This window comes from Pteropus medius, unplaced genomic scaffold (assembly GCF_902729225.1).
Source record: "Pteropus medius unplaced genomic scaffold, Ma_sr-lr_union100, whole genome shotgun sequence".
Classification (NCBI taxonomy): domain Eukaryota; kingdom Metazoa; phylum Chordata; class Mammalia; order Chiroptera; family Pteropodidae; genus Pteropus; species Pteropus medius.
The window spans coordinates 1,066,427-1,089,002 of NW_024351729.1; the positions used below are offsets into that span (position 1 = coordinate 1,066,427).

Genomic DNA, 22,576 nt, shown 5'->3' on the forward strand with positions numbered 1-22,576 from the left:
CATTTTTTAAATTTAGATACAGAATTCCAGATTATACTGCCTTGACATTTTAGAAATTCAAACTGGTTGTATCATATGATGTTTAGTTTGAAAGACAATGAGTTTTGTCTATCGATGCTAATTTAGAAAACAATGTGAAATAAGGCATCAAATACTTGTGCTAGAAATTCACTTATTTTACACTTGGCAAATCCATTCATTTACATTTTCATAGATAACTGATTTACCCAAAGTCTACTCTATGTTTGACTACATCTCATGCCAGAGAGATACAAAAGTAAAAGACACACAGCTATTCAGAAAGCTTTTAATTGAGGAAAGAAGAAATAAGTTTACAAAATCATGCTTTTAACAATATTTACTAAGGACTACCTAAATATAAAGTATCTTCTATCCAGTTATATACCAATGACCACAGTTAATCCAGGTAGCAAATGGTTTATGTAAGATACTATGTGTAAAGAAATATGTATAAAAAATCCGAAAAGATGGGATCATTATAAGCTGAACTTATCTGAGGTGGGGTGAATAAAAGTGGGTTCTAAAGTAGGCCTTGAATAATGCAAGATATTTGAGATGGTGGAGGTATGGAAGACTGCCTGGGAAAGGAGCAAGAACCACCTAAAAGAGGAATGGAGTGAGGGGCAAACATGTCGTATGAAGAAAGAATGGTACAATTTACAGAAGACTGGTGATGTGAATTCGTGGTAAAAGTGATGCCTCTTCCTCTAGTGATTTAGTCACTCTCTTCTCTGTGCTCTGATCTCACCTTGTCTGTACACCTAGCAAAGTACCTGCAGCAGTTTAAAAATCTTCCTTGCTTGTCTGCATGTAAACTCTCCTAGGCTATCCATTTCTCGAGGGTGAAAAATATTTAATTTCTCTCTGTATCACGACTGTAGAACAATGTCTGACACAAAGATGTCCAATAAATGCTTGTTTAACAAATGAATAAGTGAATAAATAGGAGAATGTATAAGCAGCTTTCAGGAATATTAATCTAACAACAGAATTGAAAACGAATTGGAAGCCTATGAAACTAAAGGTCACAAGTTTAAATGTTATACTGTAGTTAGGAGAAATAGTTCTAAGAATGAAAGAAGGGGGTGTATAAATCCATGAGATACTAGATAGAAAATATGCAGGGGCTGACTAACTATGGGTGGGATAAGGTATTAGAAAAATTAAAAAATAACTTCCAAAGTTCAAAATGAATGGAGGAAATTAACATCTATTGATGTGGTTATAAGTTGAATTGTGTCCCCCAAAAGACATCTTAACCTTATTTGGAACTAGGTCCTTTGAAGATGTAATTACTTAAGATGAGGTCATACTAGAGTAGGGTAGGTCCTTAATCCAATATGAGTGGTGTCTTTATAGAAAGAGAAGAGAAGACACAGAGACACAGAGACACGGACACATGTGATGGAGGCAGAGAATGAAGTGTTGCAAACCGAGGAAAGTCAAGGACCGCTGGCAAGCATCAGAAGCTAGGAAGGGATAAGGAAGGATTCCCCATTTGCAGGTTTCAGAGGGAGCACGGCCCTGCCGACACCTCAATTTTGAACTTCTAGCCTCTAGAATTGTGACACAATACATTTCTGTTGTTTTAAGCCACCCAGTTTGCCATACTTTGTTATACAGCAGCCCTAGATAACTAATATAAATATCTACAGCATAGGAGAATGGTCTACACACTGAATGAAATAGAAGTTTGGGAAGATAAATTCGATTAGAAAAATTCTAAATCCTAGTTAAGGGCATATTGGGATGAATATTAAGGAAGAATAACCCAGTATAAATATTAATAGCTACTGTTTATTGTGTTGTAAGAGCCGTGTTAAGTGTCTTATGAAAATTATATATTTAATTACAACCACCCTGGTAGAGGCTTGGGGTCAATTAAGATCACGAAGTTAATGAGTGGCAGAGGCAATATCTGAACAACCACACACTCTTCACTACTATATTCTAAGTCAGACAACTGGATTGCCACTTTAGAGAGAGAATGAAGGGAAGACAAATTTGTACATGTAAATTTTAAAATTTAAAATTCATACTCTACATGTAAATTCTGAATAAGCGTGAATAATAAACTGAGAGCCCTCAGGAAGGATTAAATGCAAGAGGAGTCTGCATTAACTTGAAAGAAAAAAAGAGAGTAAAGCATGTGGTACTTTTGAGATAAGAAACAGGAGAGATAACAATGTTTTTTGTTTGTTTGTTTGTTTTGTTTGCTTTGTTTTTTTAATGAATTTGTTTTCAAAGGGAAGGGTAAAATTCTCAGTGAAAAGTACTGAGAATGTGAACTCCGTTCTTTCTTTCTATTCAGTTCCCTTCTAAATGGTCACTATTTCATTTCCTGATGCTAGGCCTGTGTAGCCACTAAATGTTACCATCCTAATATCCTGTGAAATCTCCCCTAGTTTTCCTGAGGCTTCACAGGATATTGATGGGGAAAACTATCTCCATGACACAAATAAGCCTTCAGGCATTTTGATGAGTATGGATGGTAAATGATTACATACCAACTGTTATTCAGTTCTTTTCCAGATTGGTTTATAGGGCACAGGAAATGAAATTTCCCCCCAGAAAATTCCACTTACATTATATAAATATGACTCCTCTAATAGCAAACAATACACTGTATTCTATCTACTTTATTTGAACTAAAGAAGTAATCCTAAAAAAGCATTAGGGAAAAATTTAATAAAATTCAACATTGAAAAATACGATTTAAAGCAAACCATCAACCACCTGCTTTTAAAATTACATCTTATTCAAATCTTCATTTCCTTTCATTTTTCTGAAGTCTGAACTAGTCTTCACAAAAGTTCTTAACTTTTTTTTTAAACTTAATCTTCTGTTAAGCGTTATGAAAATAAAAATTTGGTCCAAGGACCAAGCTACAATTTCATTTTTTTCCTGTTCAGTAATTGTCAGTTCAGTCACAATCAATTTGACTGGCAATACTATTAAAAATAAAAGCAAATTAATAGAATAAATGCAATTATTCATTTTGTTATATAATAATAACAGAACATGTGATCAAATAAAAAAATTTAAACTTGATCTATCTGCATACTTATTTAATGAAAGATAATTGGGTGAATCTGCATATTCTTATGATGTTAATAGCACAGGAATGATTAAGAGTTATTTCGTGTAATTTTATTGGCTAACAATCAAGTATAAAGGCTAATGGGATTTATCATGAGCTCAATCAAACTTTTCACAACTAAATCATATTATCAAATAAGATGAAAAAGTGGGCTGGATACAAAAAGAAACTTAAAGTACATTTGTCTCCACCAACAGAAATTTCTCTGGAATTGTAAAAGTTCAACCATAAGGTAATAAGGCCATGCATGCACAGCATCTGAAATGCTAAACGGAACAGTAGATTTATAGGCATTATTTCATGCCCTTCTACATTTACCAATGACTTCTCTGGGAGTTAGGAATTCTAAAATAGACACAAAATAATCCTCCATATCCACATCAAATTGCATGTATACCAGAATTCAGATATTCAATATCATTCTACTTCATCTCATAAAATTAGGGGAAGGTATTTTATTCCTTATGGGCCCTCATGCTTTTGATTCCTTTAATTGTCTATAGAGTGATTGAAGAGTTTACTCAGAACTTATAGAAATATGAAATATGTAGTGATAACCTTCTCCCAGCCATGACTTTATGCTACTTTATGCCAGCCCGGGTACAATGAGTTACAAACTTCTCTATTCAGAGCGTTCTAAAGATGTCAGAAACTTAAAAATTGATTCTTAAATAGGAACTAGATTATACTTTAAATTATTTGGGATTAATTAAGCTTCATACTCACCCAGTTTGTCAATTTTAAGAGTTAAATAACTTAAAATATTAGTAAAGGAAAAAAGGCAATGTGACAATGAGGCAGCAAATGTATATTTGCTAACAGCTGGTATTTATGGATTCTTTACAATGGTAACATTTGTGTGATGAAAGAAACTGGCGAATTTCCCTCAGTTATGATTACTAAAGCCAGATCGATGTTTCCTATTTTTGAAAATATTGTTAATACTTAACTCTTTTATTATCATTTATCTCCCTAATGTTTAAAAAACATTTATAAAATGTTAAAAAACATTTATAAAATTTTATTTCTTTTATTTCTTTTCATGTTGTTAAACAAAGGTGGATTTCAAGAAAAGTGGAGAATTCCACAGGATTTCTTAAGAAGAAAAGGAAATCAGCACTTTGGCAATTACAGAAAAATGTCAAAAAGTCCTAAAACTCAGGAAGAATAAGTTATATTTCTTAGTAAAACGTGCAAATAAAATACAGGTGCTCTCAACTTACGATTGGTTATGTCTCCATAAATCCATCGTAAGGTGAAAATATTGTAAGTTGAAATGCATTTAATACACTTAGCCTACCAAATATCGTAGCTTACCATAGCCTACCTTAAACCCACTCAGAACACAATATCCAAAAAAACGCTGGTAAGACAGTACCCTGTGGAGTATTGCTTATTTACCCTCGTGATTGCTTGCCTGCCTGGAAGCTGTGGCTTGCTGCTCCTGCCCAGAATCATGAGAGAATATTGTACTGCATATTGCTCTTCCAGGAAAAGATCAATGCATATCAATTTTGTACTGGTAAAGTCAAAGAATGTTAAGTCGACCCATGTAAGTCAGGGACTGTCTATAATGTAAACCAAATCTAATTTCCCCTACAGAGGTAGCATTGTAATAATAATAATATAAAAAAGCATTCCAAACCAAGCGTCTAACAAAAGCAATAACAAAAATGACCACATTTAATAAAAGGAAATATATACAATCCAGTGTGCTATGTAGGGGCCTTGAAAAAGTTTTGGCAGAGTGAAGGAACAAATTGGGGTCTCCAAAGAAATATTCACAGAAATACTTCATAAAATACTAAGGCCATGAGAATATGGTCTTTATTCACCCAACAAATACTGAACACTTACTACATGCCATTTCTCATTAGGCACTAGAGCTAAATAAAACAAAACATACCATTCTAATTTCAGGTACCTATAGCCCAATGAGAAAGACAGTTAGATTATCAAGCAATTAAAGTACGCAATGATAAGAATCTTGGTGAAAATAAATATGGTCTGCTAGGGGAGGACATGCAAGCATTGTTGAAGGCATCTTGTAGGAGGAATAGGTTAGTCTTTCTGGAGGTACATCAGCTCAGAACTGAGAAAGAAGTAAAATTTATCCAGAAGCTATATGTAATTTACTGTGGTTAGAAGGAAGACAGGGAAAGAGAAATTGAGTGGTGGGGTAAAGGGACAGGGCTGGAAGAAATGGCAGCATGAGGGGTCCAAAGCACAGATTTCTGATGCAGTTCAGGTCTCTTTCTTTGGCTCCACCCTCATGGTTAAGTAGGACTCTGCTGACTCAAATCAAGAGAATGAGGAATGGGGAAAGAGGGCAAACTTGCAGTGCTATCTGGTACATTTAGATGTATTTTGACTTAGTCTAGTCATTGGGAACCCCACGACTAGAGGCAAAGTGATGCAGTGGGGAATGGAAATGGAGGAGTTGAGAAACCCTAGGGTTTTTTCGTTTGTTTTATTTTGCTTTTTTAACTCTGGCACTGAAAATTACTTGTTATGAAACTTTTGGCAAATAACTATTTTTATCCTCAAATTTTTTTCGTCTAAAAAACAGGTTGTTTTGAGAATCAAATAGATGTGAAAGTTCTTTGAAAAATCAGAGTTATTCAAACACAATGATTATTATTTAGCACAAAGTTTCCCAGACTTCTCTTGTCTGCCTCAACCTCATTTACATGTCTCTCAAAAGCAAATTCATGCTTAGGTCCCCTTATGAGGACCTATCAGAATCTGGAGTAGGGTAAGGGAGGAGAGAGATATCATACATTATACTATATTGGCAGAACTCTATTTGTATAGTGCTGTGATCAGAGTGGAGGAATCCTGTTTCTTCCACAAAATATCCTGCGGTCAAGTATTTAACAACCAGGCGTCTGGCCTGTCCACATAAATAACATCACAAAACAAGTGCTCTCAGATTTCAAGAACAGCACTGATAAAACAAAGGGAAGAGGGGAAAGGTGATTTCTGTAGGGCAAGAAGAATTTTTCTGAGTTAGCATATGATATTGGACAAAGCCATTATAGCAATTAGTTGAGCCTGTTAATGTCCTAATACCTAAGCTACCTGACCACAGAAATACACCTGTGTTTAATATAATCACAGTTGGAAAGTTTTTTAGGTTAATTATATGGCACCTTGACAAAAGGCTATTTAAACCATGGCAGAATAGGACCAAACATATTTTATAATCTTTCAGTTCATTCTTTATCAAAGATTTGACCAAAAAATTAGTCCCATAAAAATTATAAGTGTTTTGTGACTTTAATTGCTATGCATCTCTCAAATTAAAGGTTTAAATTTTTTTTTTTTTTAATTTCAGCTTTGATTTTGTTTTAAGTTGGTTCTTCTCAAATTTGGCTTTGCATCATAATCAAAGAATTTTTTTAAATATCAATTTCTAGACTCTATCTTTTGCGATTCTGATTTTGTTTTGCAACTGGATATCTGTATTTTTTTAAAGCTTCTCTAATATTATGGCACCAGATTCGGGAATAATTACTGTAGTCATCACAATAGCACTTCGGATGATGCACTACTTTCTTCGAATGGAAGAAACAAGAAAACTATTGTTTCTTAGTGTGATCATGCCCATTTTTTGCCTTTCTTTCCTTATGTCCAGTTGTTAAAGAAGAAAATTTTTTTTGTTCCTTCCTTATAACAACACATTAAAGCTAAATGGTACTCCCCTCTGTAGGAAAATTTACCACTAAAAACTACCACAAACTGAACTCTCACTAATCATCTTTTTAAAAGTGTAAGCACCCTTAAATTAAAATCACTTTAATCATTAAGACCCTTCAGTATTTTAGTAATAAATCTCCCTGGAAAAGTGTCCGATTTATATCAGTACAATGAGATTCTAATGTGAATATAAGAAGTTGAAAGCTTCCCTGGAATCAGTTTATGCCTTTATCCAATAGTGAGTTCTATCACTGGGTAGAATTTACAGACCAAAAAAAGAAAAGAAATATCAAGAAAAACATTTCACAGGGAGAATTTAACAAGAAAAAACAACTATATTATAGAAAACAGATGGCTAGAGTAATTAAAGCTGGAAAGTTGTCAGCTGTGTCCCCAGCTTGTTATTTGTGCTTTTATAAATTGGTAGAAAAAAAATCCCTTACATTTTACCTAAAGGGGCCCAGCCCATAAAAAATTTGCTAAAAAAAATCTGAAAATCCACATTTTGAATATGAAATATATAAAATGATTAAAGAATGACTTTTTAGTTCCTTTTGAGAGATGACTCTGAAACATTTCTTAAATATGCAAGAAGAGAAAATGGTATGAACAAAATAATCGTTTATATGTTGAATATCATTTTTGTTTTCATCTTTTAAAACCCTCCTCTCTTGTACATGCAAAAACTACTAGGTGATGTTAATTTTCATAAATCACCTATTTAATCTCAAAATGAATAAATTATAGTATGTGGCCTAGGTAATTATTTTTAAGTTAGGAATCAAAGAGTGACTTAACTGTATTATGGCATTCATTCAGACTTCATTTACGCTAAGATTTAGGGGAAGAGGTTGGATTATAAAGGTCATTTATTAAATAAACATATTATGCAGCTTCATTATAGAAGGTAGTATGCTGGGAGGTATATTAATGTAGAGTTCATGCCCTCGTGTGGCATGAATACTTTAGTTGTTTTAAATTGTGTTCTTTTAGTGATCCTGTCTATAGAAATTACAAATTTTATGACCATAACTGACCTTGAAACAAAGAAAAATGAAAGAAATGAGCACTTAACTAAAGTAAGATGCCTGTATCGTGCTATTCTAGAGATCTTTTTGGCAACATAATAAAAATATTTTTTCCTTCTTATATTCCTTCAGTTCAATTTGACAAAAATGCATTTTCTGTCTTCTCTGTGCCAGACACTTCTCTGGACACTGGTAATAGACTGATAGACAACACATTATTGAATATTTTTACTTCCGGAAAAAAAAAAAGTCTCACCTGGTTTTGCATAAGAATTTTCCTTCCTCTAGTAACTCATGGAAAGGTGGCAGTATTTTGTAGAATCTATGTGTGTGCTTTTGGACAATTTACTCCAAATCCTGTTAATCACAGAGATATTGTGAGAAGAGATTCTATGATAAAATGTTTGACTTTTCACTTATAGAAAAAATGAAGAGATTAAATTTTGATTTAGAATTTTATTTACTCATTTATTTAATAACAATTTATCGAGCACCTAATGTATGCCCAATTTCAAAAGAGTGCTTATTTCTATAAAAAGTTGGTCATATTCATCCCTAATTTCCACTTTACTACTTCCTAGACTATAATCTCCATTTAGCAGGGTGTCTCTGTCGTGTTCATAGCTGTATCCTTGACATCTAGCAGAAGATTTGAGACATAGTGGGTATTCGTTGTATCTGCACAGACTAAAAGGGAAGGAAAGAAGTAAAATCAGAGTATTACTACCACATTTAAATAGCCACTTTGGCTCTGAAAAGATTTCACACATTTCTATAACCTACAGATGTAAGTGTTCATTTCATTTTATAGATGAAGAAATACTCAGAGGATAAACCAGTCTACAATCCTATCTTTTGCACAAGTAACTGTGAACTATGAGTCCAGTCTTTAAATCTCAAGTGACATCAAAAAGCTCAATATATTCCTTTTTCATTCATTCAATATATTTATATATATATTGTGTATCTATTATATATTAGGCAATATACCAGTGTAAGGAATTTAAGTGTGAACAGCAAAAATCTAATCCTCAAGGGGCTTATACACTAGTGGAGAGAAACAGAAAATAATGAATACATAATCACCTACTATGTCTAATAATGACAAGTGTTACATAGAAAACTGAAGCAAGGTAAAGACAGAGTGCTAGGAGAAAAGTGAATTGAGTGGAGAGGGAACACGGGAGTTAATCTGAACAATCAGAGATGAACTCACAAGTAAAGCAGAATATGAGCGGAGATCTGATGGAAATAACATAGTATTTTAAAACGATTATTCTTATTAGGAGAAATGTGATCTTTAAGTACTGTCATCATTAACAGCGATTTCAAGTTCTTTCTTGGGTTACAAAAAATGACTGATAGTTAAGTGCATTGTAAAGTTCATAAATGGGACACTTTGCCAATGTGACTTGAATAGCAAATAAAACACAAAGTATCAAAAAATATTCCTTTCTGCCCTAAAACTGTTCGTGCTATTTCAAAAATTTCATGAAAATAAGACAATCATTCAATGAGAAAATTTAACTTTTACTTAAAGAGTTTCAGCTGAAAAAAAAAGTTTAATGAATTAGACTGTCTTAAGACACCAAGACAGACAGTCTAAGGACATTTTATTAGACAAAATAGAGTTGGGCTTTAAGAGTCAAAAGTTGTCTTTGAGGGCCTGTTTGATACTGAGAGCAACTGCAAGCACTTTGCATACTTCATAGAGAAAGGCATGTGTCACAAGAAGGAGGGTTGCTGTTGAGCAGAAACAATAAGCATTTAGGCTTAGAACTTACTAATAAGACACTCAGCCAGTCTAGACCTGGTGGAAGAGAAATATATGATAATTATCAGTGCAATTTGGCTTCAAGATTGATGGTACCCTCTTTTGCCCAGAAAGGTAAAAATCTACAAACTCTAATGAAATGTGAATTTAAGAACTGAATTGTTGACAAGAATACTCAACTATGATTCAATTAGTTATACGGTCCCTCTAATAGATTTCATCATATATATAAAACTTTTAGCTAAATTTACCTCTTGTACTTGGTAAAACAAATCAAAGGAAAAAGGGAGAGATTCTATTGGTTAACCAACAATTACATATTTTTCAATAATATTTAAATATTCTGAACAAAATAATTCTATGTAATATAACTGATAAAATATAAAGACTGAATTTTGGGTAATTCAAAGAAGAATAGACTTTGATTATAGGGTATCTATTAATTCATGACTGAGATTCACATTTTAATTGTCTATATTAAAATGTCTGTTATTTGAAAAATTAAATCATTGAGATGTACAGACATGTGATTAGACATGCTTATGGCATGGTTCTCTGACCTTAAGAGGCCAGAATAGCCACGTTTTACATCTATTTTTATGATATGTAATCATGGCCTACTCTTTAGAGACATAAGTAGAAGTTTCCTACCACATCAATATTCCAGAATAACAGTATCATTTTGGTACAGACAACTTCAGAAAATCAGAGGGAAAAAAGAGAACTTATTTTAGAAAGATTACAAACCTGATGCATATTTTAAAAAAATTTTTTTAATATTTTGTTAATCAGATAAAATAAATTTTGCATGCTTAAGGGAGTTGTATAAGTAACTTTATTAGCCCTGGCTTCAAATATTAAGTAAAAACTATCTTAACTTTCTAATAATTTGACTGTACTTTTATTTAAACCAAATACCATGAATCATTTTTAGAAAAGCATAATAGAATTGAAAAACAATGAATGATTTTCAAATAACCAAATCACAATTATAGAAATAAAAGACATATAATTTTAACTATCCATCTAATTTATTATCAAAAGTCAGTAAAACAATATTAAGTATTCACTGCCTGTGAATGTCTGGCTAGGAGCTTTGGAAATAAAACCTAGGGAGATACGTAAGCAATTCCTCAGAGATAAGGAGTTGGAGATGGGATGTGTTTGGGGAGCATTAGAATTTGGTTTGCCTGATATTGAGTTTTCTATCTATCTAAGGAATAAGTGAAATAAGTTGCCTTCAATCACAGAAATTCTAAACACTAACAGTGCTGTATTTAACTTGGTTGATGGTGATATGATAGCACTGAAGTCTTTTCTTTCACTGAGCAGCAAAATGAAAGGAGGAAGATTGAGTCTCCTGAGATTGTAGAGTAAACTAAGAGAATCACAGAGGAGAGAAAAGATTCCACGCAGCAAACCAGGTAGGTGGTCATTACTGTGGTCCCAGTATGAACTGAGGAGGGTTCAATGTAAGGACAGAGGGGAAAAAAAGAGAGAGAGAAGAAGCCAGAGAGCCTATGTGAAGCCAAATGTTGCTGACAGAGTCAGAGGAGTTCAGAAGTTATGTTTCTTACGAGATAAAGATTTTTATAGAGCAGTCCGTCCTGCCTTGAAGAGTGAAAAGAATAATTCTTTTGGTTTTCTTTCAGGCATCTATTTCTTGACGAAGGACTGAGGGGGACATACTGGAAATCACAGCCTTGCTCTCCCAGATCTTACAGCCTAGTGAGGAAAGGGCCATAAAGAACCAGTTCGCCATTTCTGAAAGCTCGTCTTTCACTAATAAAAAAAATAAAAAAATAAATACAGAAAATGATATGCTAATCAAAGTTCTTTGGTATCAAAGCAGATTCCGAGATCTAGCACCTTCTTCCTGCCACTCTGGGAGTTACTAGTACCTCCAGCCCTCTGTTCTGTTCCAAAGTCAGTTGCTTAACAACCTATCATCCTCTCACCAGCCAGGAAGCCTTTGGAGTTGAGAATAATTATAACCTGAGCCTTAAAATTATATTATTAAGGTAACTGACAATATAAACATAACAATCTCTTGGCAATTTCTTGGCCGTACTGGAGCGAATAGTTTTGAACAGTTTTGCATTTGGGATTTGGATTTGGGCGTTAGCAAACATCAAGAAATAAAGATCAAGATCCAGGAAAAAAATAGGCAAATTATATCATAAATGGCAAAGCAAAAAGTTCCATTTATATCTCGTAAGCCTGGCTAAAAAGTGGGAGATGGGATGGATAACGTTCTAATACTTATAAAATGAAATCCCTCTAGTCTCATTTAATCCACCATTAATGAAAACACTAGCTCTGAATGCTTTATTGATCACATGAAATTAGTACAATATGAGAAGGAATATGAAGCATTAGTTTCAGAGCTTTGGAAAGTCATCTTGCCCTCAAAAACAGAATCCATGTCTCCAGCTCCACAACCTAGGCTTAGCTAGAACACATACAATGTATACAATAAGTTTTCAATTTAAATCATAATTTTTCTTCTTGTTTTTCTATTTCAATTTTCCATTCCAGCTTACACTTATGGCCGAAGTCAAATAATAAAGCACTAGCTTAATTTCAAAACATATAACCTCTGATTCAAACCAAACAGCAAAAACAGAACCTACCACAGATGGTCATGGATTTCTAGACTTTACTCAATCCCTTCAGCAACATTTTTATTGCCTAACCTGGATAATAACATGCAATATATAGTTTATGGTGGAGATATTTTATGACGAAATATTGCCACACAAGCAATTGGGTGGTTTTATTAGTAACATAAGTAACTTCAATACTCCATGAAAGCGCAGGGTATCTACCTGATAAGAGCAGCACTCTTACACTTGCGAATGAGGTACTGTGATGACTTCTAACGAATTCTACTCTTTTGTGTCATAAATATTTGTTACTAACAATGAACTAAAAAGCAAGAGGTAGTGCAGTGAGTCCCCCATATCCATGGATTCTGCATCTGCAGATTCAATCAACCATGGATCAAAAATATTTGGGGAAAAAAATATTATATTGTTCATGTGTACTATGCAGTTAGGCCTAGGATGGCTGCATGTGTACTGAACGTGTACAGACTTTTTCTCTTGTTATTACTACCTAAATAATACAGTTTAAGAACTATTTATATAGCATTTACATTGTATTCAGTATTATAAGTAACCTAGAGATGGTTTAAAGTATAAAGGAGGCTGTGTACAGGTTATTTGCAAATGCTATACCATTTTATATAAGATACCTGAGCAGCCACAGATTTTGGTTATCTGCAGGGGGTTCTAGAACCAATCTCCCACAGAAATCAAGGGACAACTGTACTCCACTTGACAATTTACTGTTAATTATAATTTGCCTGCTAAAGTGTTTCGATTGTTTCAGCTTCAAACAGTTGCAAACACTATGGCCATACCTACACACTTAGGAAATCTCCAGATTAACAACAATGAACTGCTGACTCCATATTTGGATGTTGGTCATTTTTGATTTTATAAGACTTATTAAAATAAAAGACAATTCAGTTTAAAACGACTTTGTTTAACTTGATAGCAGTCATAGTAATGGTAACAGTAGAAGTAGCAATAGAAGCTTATATTTACTGAATACATGAGTTAAGTACTGTACAAACTGTTTTATATTCTTGATCTCATTTAACTCTCAACATAGTATCATCCCTATGAGGTAAACAGCGATTAAATTTGCCCCAGGCCAAGATTCTTACACCTTAGAAATGATAGGGCCTGGATTTTAAAACAGACTGTATCATTGCAGATGTTAGCTTTTTCATCAGGAATGAATATTATCAGAGAAGTAAATTTGTATTAATCATACATTATTCATCAATCACATTCATTCTCTGAATGGGCAGTAGTCAGGTGAGTGTTAGAATAAAATGACTGGCAGCGTGGGAGGTAGATCCCTGACTCAAGCTCTGATTTCCAAGCACTGAAAGTCCAGAATCTTAATGGTTAACTCAAGCTGTATTCATCAGACTTATTTTTGTAAATGCTAATTTATGTGGCATATGTTCAAAAGAAATTAACTTGTATGTATAAATAAACAACATACTGTTCTGCAGACCAGAAGTTTCCATTAAGTTTACCAGTATCTTCTAATAGAAACATTACTGTTATGTCTGTAAAAATATCTGGTAGAAAAAAAACCCCTACAATGTACATATATTTATATATGGTTCTGTCTGTCTATCTATTTGTCTGTCTGTCTACCTACCTGCCTACGTTTCTATCTATCTAATCATCTATCTATCATCTATCTACCTACCTACCTATCTATCTAAAATATAGTTTCATGTGTGTATATTGTGGTTGTAGATATTTTCTTTTATATAAATGGTGGTTATACACACTCATATTAGTCTGATGCACATTACTTATTTTATAAATACATATATATATATATATATATATATATATATATATATATACACACAAAATATTATACATGTATAACCATGGTGGAAGCTTGTGTTTATATATTTATATATACAGATAGCCAGACACACATAAACATGGTAAAATCTTATAATGCCAACAATTATGCAATGATATTTAGAGGGGGAGATTGGTGGTCAAATTGTTAAACCTGATTTATTTTTTATATTTTTAAATTTTATTTTATATTATATTTATTTTTATACTTAAAATTTGATCTAAGCTCACCTTTATTCTGGTAATTACAATCCTTTTTCCTTCTTAAGTCCATCGTCTTGTCAAATATTTTTAATTTGGTTGAGTCAGAGAAACTATGACAAGCTGCAAGCCTGCTTTACTTCCAGCTACTTAAAACCTGAACCTTATTTTTATTTTAACTGCTGATGGCTCAAACTTTTTATTTTCACATAATGTTCATCATTTTGATAATAGGAGACAAATGTCAAATAAGATACTGAATCCATATTCCATATCTTTAGCAGACTAGAAATCAATATTCTACAATTAATATTTTTCTTAATCATTTCCTTCTGACTAAAACTAACTGGACTGATCTCTACAGGCAAAAATGTAATATATAGATTTTGAGTAAATTGTTTATAATGTGGTTCGAGATTTATAAAAATTGTCATAGAAAATAAAACAAAATAAAAGACACAGAGATGTCTTCTAAAGATTCAATAGTAGGCTGAATAATAATAGTATACACATCAAGGCCACACCAAAATCCAAGCTCTGCATTGGATTACATTACTTTACATTACTTTTTGAAGTCATTTTGTAGAAGTGGCAGAAGGAAGACTTATGTTCTGATCCTCATTGGAGAACTAAGGATTAGGGAAGAGGTGCAAATTTGGTAGGCAGGGCAGAGTTCATTTTGCTTTGGAATTTTTAGTAGTATTATTTTGATTCAGTCTTACTTTGCATATTAAGAAAATAGGGATATTTCTTACTTGCATAGAGAAATATGCTGTCTGTCATTGTACTTGAAAACATATATGTCATAGATTATCTTTCATTTTCCCAATGTGTTAGCTATGGTTCAAGAAATATTTTCCTTTCCTCCTCGCTATGGGAAAAATGGCAATGCATGTGGGATGGAATCTCAACTGGCTCCTCAGGGTCCAGGAGACAGTAAGGTGTGGGTGAGAATGGATAGATGAGCTTAGGGTAGACTGGATGGAGCCTGTGTAGTCCTCACCAAGATTTGAACTACTTTTCAATGCAAAGTGATTGGTACATAATAATGTGGGTCCAGTGTTTTTGACTTGATAAATTTTCAAGAGATCTAGAAATCAATATTTGTATTTGACATCTCCCAATATTTTAATATTAGTTATATAATTCAAATAATTTTAAAAAGCACTGTGTGAGCCAAAGAAAATATATGTGTAGGCCTATTCAGCCAATAATTCCAGGTAGGGATCTGTGGCTTAGGATGGATGGATGGATGGATGGATGGATGGATAGATAGATAGATAGATAGATAGATAGATAGATAGATAGATAGATTTTTAAGATATTATTTCCAGCTTTCGCTTAGCTCTAACCTTATGGTATTCAATAATATGTCCTAATTTGCCTCTATTTCATACGATATCTCATACTTGGAAAGTTTAGGAAGAAAAGCTATAGCAGCCAAGGCTATCCTACTTCCAAGCTGTCCTTGATTCCAAAATATTCATTAAAACATAATTCATTAAAATATATATAGGTATGTGTCTATACACCTGTCTGTATACATACATGTATTTCCTTGCTCTGTCAACTGATGGGGTATAAAATGTATGACTCCTCAGTAGAAATGAATACACCTGTACCCCAGATTGTGGTTTTTATTACCATACTCCAATAAAAAAGAGGCTCTTTGGAGAAATGACTGATTCTACCACTGGGGCAGGAAACACACATGATAAGCCTAGAGAATCTTATAATCTAGAAAGTAGGAAAGTACAAAAAAAAAAAAAAACCCCACATCAATGGCATATCAAAGGGCCACAATAGCCAAAACTGGAAAAACTGGCCAACAAAATAAGCAAAATATCATTGAATTATTACCCAAAGTTTAAAATAGATATCTATGAGTCCATACTGAAATAAATGCAGGTAAAAATTAGATAATTAATTAATGGAATAAACAAATCTCTGTGCAGAATTTTAAATAATTTATATAGATGCACACTCTCGAGGAGACGAAATAAAACTCCCACTCAAGTGTGGGCTGTACATAGTGACTTTCTTCTAAAGAGTGCCATATAAAAAGAGAGAAAAATAGTAAATTTATCATGGAGACATCTGATAAACACTACCCCAGCCAGGGGATAAAGTTTAACATCAACAGTGACAAATCATGTTGGTAGCTGAGAATGGTACTTTACCTCTGAGGTCATCCTCCTCCAAATCCACAACCCGAGTCTAATCATTAAAAAAAATATATCAGACACATCTCAATTGAAGGATATTCTGTAAATATCTGTCCAGTATTCAAAACCGTCTAGGTTATAAAAAACAAGGTAAGTCTGGAAAACTCTCACAGCCAAGAGGAGCCTAAGAAGATATGATGACTAAATTTAATATGGTATCCTGGATGGGATCCTGGAACAGAAAGAGGTCATTAGGTCAAACTCAAGGAAATATGAATAAAGCATGGACTTCAGTTAATAATAAAGTGTCAATGTCGGTTCATTAATTGTTAATGTAAGATGGTAAGAAGAGGGCCAAGCATATATTTACAATTCTTTGGTAAACCTAAATTTCTAAAATTAAAAAGTGACCAGAAGTTAAAGCATGTCAACATATAATTGTTTAGAATTTATATATTATTATAAAAAGCAAGAATAAAAATAAGCATCAAAATTAAAAAATAATTCATTTGTACTAATATTTTAACATATATACATACTTCACACCATACCATGTAGAGCAAAGAACCAACAAAATTTCCCAGCCCATTAAACACAAAGAACATACCCAAGACCTGGAGATGAACAGAGCCCTCTAACTCCCATTCCAGGGCTCTTCCCTGGATGCCAAATTGCCTTCTTTCCTTTATTCTGTCTTAAACAGATTAGAGAACTGTTTTGAACATCAATACATTTTAAGTCTGGAGGCACATCTGGCACTTTTTCATGAAAGAAAGAATGTTTATAAAACAGAAAGCTAAACACAAAGATCCCAATGTTCTTCAACAAAATTAATAAGGATACAAAAAATTTATGTATATGTTTGTATATGTACATATAAATAGAAAAGAAGAGAGAGAATGGGGAAGTTTATCTTTGCTCAAAATGTATAATGCTATATAGTCAAAGCTTTAAATCTCCACATTCCTTTCCTTTTAGGGGATTATCCTTACCCCTTCCCCTTGTTTTTGTTAAGTCTTAGTTCTCATTTTTAAGAAATCAGAAATAATGTATACTAGGAAAAACAGTTTCTGGCAGTAGAAGACAAGGCTTTCTCTAGTAATTATTAACAGGGTCATCATCTTGAGTAAGTTATTTTTATAAGGCTCAATTCTTCTGATTCAAAAAATAGGTTTAATAATTCTCAATCAAATCAAATCAAATAATTTACATGAAAAAATATTATAAACTATTAAGCATTACATAAGTATTCTTTGTTAGTTGCTATAGATTCAAATATCCTATTCTAAAATGTAGTTTTAAAAAATCCTACCTGGCTCATTTGAGACTTTAAAATATTTTTAATAATAAATCTTTCTTTTATTGAAAGGAGATTTAAAAAATGGCCATATGTATTCTTTTTTGATAGAGACAGGCTGAAAGTGAGGTACTCTGGAAATTAAAGCAAGATTGAGAGGCCAGAGATGGGAGATGAGTGACATGAGCTAAGGATTCCAGATGGTTTAGTGTGGAGGCTAAACTGAAAATAAGCTGGAAATACAGCATGCAAGACCCTGGCTGATTCACATGCTTAAGCTTAATAATAAGAACTATTTACTAAGTGTTTACTTTCTCCAAGTCATTTTTCAGATGTTACTTGGTAAATGTTCATGACTCTCTGAGGTAGGAATTATTTTCCTATTTTCCCATTTTACAGATAAAGGGACTGGGGATCACAGAGTCAAATGATTACCCCAAAGAAGTGAAGAGTCAGTTTTCAAAGTCTTATTTATTTATGAGATTACAGAGGTGTGTTCTTTCTATTACTTTAACCAACAACTATGTCATTGATATATAGTGGAGGGCCCATCTGATTAGGATGATTTATTTGTGGCTCTAGTTAAAGAGCTTCTCTCACCCAATAAATACAATAAGTTTACATAGGCACATGGGTTACATGGTTAAAGCAACCTTAAAGTTAACACACTCTTGTCTCCCAACTTTCTGAAGTCTTGAAATTTACTAGTGTTGTAGTGCAAGAGTGAAGTGTATTGCTAAACATCTTTTGGATTCTTTAGGTGTGTTCTGAACTCTAAATAAAGTTAACTGGCTAGTAAACTGAATCAAAGGCATTACAGAGTTTAGTAGTAAAGCTATCTATCTTTTTTAAACTTGAAGAAATCCAGTTGTGCAATATATTTCACTTGCTTAATTTCATAATAAAGTTTATGTCAAGGATCAAAAACCAAAATAAGTTAAATTCTTTTCTTTAGTGAAACTTAGTTAACTTTAAGGTTGCTTTAACCGTGTTTTATGAATGGTCATTTTATAGATACTATTAAACCCTTTTCTGGAATCGCTTATGTCTTATACTAAGAGATAATATAAATTTCATGTAATTAACAGCTAAATTTTCTCCTAATCTATGTAAATATTAAAAACATTGCATAGACTTGACAAGCTAATATTGAAATAGATATAAAGTATTCTAAGATTTACATTAAAATTGTTTTGATATTGATTAAAAATAATTTTAAACCAAAAATTTCTTTAAAAATAGTAAAATCTTTCCACTATGAAACAAGCTTAATTTCCAACTAAATTATGTCTAAGCATTTATAATTCTTCGAAATTTCTTTTTTTATATATTTTTGGGATAAATGCTTAAATTTATAATATAAGTAGATTATAGATTAGAATTTTCTGGCAGTCAACTAGCTCACCATAATTATAATTTTTTTATATTCGTGTATATCATGTACCATTATTTATATGTAGTTTCCATTAAAATCTATTTGAAATTGACTTTTCCACTTTTTAAGCTTTAAATTTTCAAACTTAGTTCTGAACGAACCTCAGATATGGTAAGTCATATAGTTTTTCAGAATATACATGTACACATATAACTTGCAAAATATCAAATGTTGTGAGCAACCTAAAATTGTCTCATGTAACCACCAGAGACTAATGTCCTATGCTTAGGAAAACATCCCCGTAAGTCATGGAATTTTAGCGTATGAGTAATTTTTAAAGTTAGCTTATGCCATAAAAATCACAAATAGATTATAAATTAAGAAAAACAGACAATCTTAAAATAAAAAAAGAATACTTAAACCTACGCTGAGATCATATTTTTGAATGCCACTTCAACATTATGTATTTGCTCTAATTATAAGAATGCACTGTACACAGGCTTAATTATTAATAGCACATATTAGAAATGCAATAAATTGTACCCTCAAAACAATAATAATAATATTCATAAGCATCCATTAAAGAATAATTTAAATCATTATCTATTACATCTGCTTACCTCTCAGAGCACATATCCTGAGATTTTACACCCACACAGAGTCAACTAGAAATTTCTCTCCATACTTCACCTTAATCATTCCCTTTCTCTCTGCTTTCAATACCACAGACATCCTGCTGATTTCTTTCCACCATTGCTACCCTGCAATCTATTTTAAATGTAGCTACTAAAATTGTCTTCTTAAATAGCCCTTCAACCATGGCACCCTTCTCAAACCTCAGCCATTGCCCTCAGTTGCACTTTACCCCAATAACAAATTTGTCCACACCTTCAGAATTGTCGTTGTCTTCACCTGACTATTGCTCACACCTTACAAACCTTATCTACTGCTTCTTTACCTTCCTGCCCATTCTCTGGCCTACTTATTCTCTTAAATATTTTTATATACTAATTAGAAACCTAGATTCTTAAACAAATCTTTTTCACATCAGCCATAACTACTCACATCTCTCTCCCAATGTATAACACATAAATATCCCTAGGTTCTTAGCTTCTAGCTTCACACCACAGAGAGTATGCCATACAGAGTAGGTACTTCCTAAATTGCCAAGCTTCATTTAGTTGCATGCATCAACTGTACCACTCTGTGGAGGGCTGCTGTGTATTTTCTGAAGTTTGTACATATCACAATGGCTCCAATTAAGGTGACTAGCAGAAAGTGACATTAATTCCCAGCTCCCTTTGTCATGCTATGCACTCTAGCTTGAACGCTGCATCTTCTGGAAGAAGGGAGGCTTTTTTGTTTACACAAAGGTACTGTCCACTTGCCTAGGGTCACTCAGAGGTAATGCTTTCTCTAATTCACATAAAAGCTAGACTTGGCCCTGTAATTGAGGTTAATATTTCAACTGTAGAATTTTTTTAACTTAATCCCACTTTAATACAGTCTTTCTCATTTTCTGCATTAGAATGAGAATTCTTCAATGGTATTAATACAGTATTCATTCCACAACTATGTCCTGAATATCTATAGTGTCCCTTATACTGTCCCTTATACTTTACAAAATAAACAACAACAAAAAAAATCTTGTTATCAAACAATTTACACTCTGACTGGGAAACCAACACACACACATGAAAAATTTAAACCAATATACGCCTTGATTTCGTGTGAAGACAAGTGTTTCAGGCAATGAAAGAAAGATACATAAAGAGATTAGATTAATTATGAAAGACTTCACAGAAGAGGATCTTAAACTAGCCTTTTGAGAAGCAGTAAGATGCGATAGGAAAGAATGAAGACATTATAGCATCATGGAAAACATCCTACAAGTGGAATGGCATAGGTATCGTGTGCTCAATCTTTAAAAATATATATAGCTAGAGAATTGAATTCTTGAAGAATTTGACACGGTAATGAAGATTAATATGTTAAGGATCACCAGGGTAGAATTTTAGGTCAATCTGTTTCCCAGAACTTGAGGAGGAAAAAAACCCTAGTTTTGTATTTATCATCTGCAAACCAGATGGTTATGGGAAGGGGTGCGGGCTCTCAAAGACATTCTTCCCCTGCAAGAAATATGTTGCTATGATGCAAGACTCTTGAGTCTCTAAAAACAGTGAACTCAAAAGTACTTTAGGGTTTTCTGAACAATTCAAGAAATCAAAAGATAGATAAAGAAAAGAAATATGCAGTTTGACACACATTAATAGGAATCTCAGTTTCAGTAAGCAAGTCCAGAGTCAGAAATTTGCTTAGCTTTACTTCATTAAAAAGGTGAAAGTTTTATTTTTGAGCAAGAGTTTTCTCAAGGGAGAGGGAGGAAAAACAATCAGTGCTTGTTATTGTAAATGCTGAATTAGAACACTGGACTGTGTTTTTATGCATATACCTTTAGGTTTGTAAGAACTCTGTAGGCTGCAATGGCCTTGTTCTAACCACACAATGCTGAAAGATTAGAACCAAACAAACATATGTGTACATAATAGATGATATGTGATACTTTTTCAAAGAATCTGACTGCATGAACTCCATGAGCCATCTTGTTAACATTTAAAAATATATACATTTTATCAGTTGTGTTTTTTTTTTTTTTAGTCCTAATGAACTTGGGAAAGACTAAATGCTTTTAATTCCAACAAATAATGTCAAAAACTTGGTGCACTAACTAGTCTGTATGAGCAGAATAGCCTGAGCAATAAGTGTAGTTTAAGAACTGAGCAGCCCTGACTTGCTGATGTGGATAAAGAATTCCCCATTTGGTTCTGAGTAAGAACAGATGCCTCATTTTCTTTTAGAAAGGAAATTACATTTTACATAAGAGGAAATCAGCACTGCCAAATTAATAAGATAAGAGATTTCATCATCTCCTGGAATACATTAGCACACAATTTTCCTCCTATTACAGTGATTCTTACTGAACTAGCCCTTCTTTGAGTTTGGGACCTCATGGAAAGATGAGCTAACCTAGTCCACAACAAGCACTGCCTTCCGAGCATTGCAGAATTCTTTCTAAATCCCTACATTATGGAACAATGGAAGCCACAAGTGTTTCCATTTTCTCATAAAAATGTTCTCACTCCAGACACTGAATAAGTGGGATATGAGAGGATATAAGGATTCCAGCATCTAGAAAGGCTTAGAAATACCATATAGGAAGTATAAATCCAATAGCTATCTTATCTATATGAGTAAAATAAATCATTTATGTCAGGAATTAAGAATAACTTACTCCTTGAGCATCTTTTTCTTATTTAATATTTTTACATAAGTTCAAGGTAGCTTTCATTGAATTCCCTATATAAGAGTAAAAGTACAGTAATGCAAGTACACTAAAGTTCACTAAAATAATGCAACTGAGCTTAAAATATAAAAGATTTATTCACACAACCCAAA

At 33.0% G+C, this 22,576-nt stretch overlaps 1 protein-coding gene across 3 annotated transcripts in view; it reads right to left on the reverse strand.

Moving 5' to 3' along the window:
* Positions 1–22,576, reverse strand: part of COL5A2 (collagen type V alpha 2 chain) — a 135,749-nt gene that overhangs the window by 80,781 nt on the left and 32,392 nt on the right. Inside the window, exon 2 of one of the 3 annotated variants that reach the window (XM_039844221.1) lies at positions 8,105–8,205. The exons of the other annotated variants lie outside the window; for them this stretch is intronic. The gene's annotated coding sequence lies outside the window, so the exon portion shown is untranslated. The remainder of the gene's footprint in view (positions 1–8,104; positions 8,206–22,576) is intronic. 3 annotated transcript variants of the gene reach the window in all.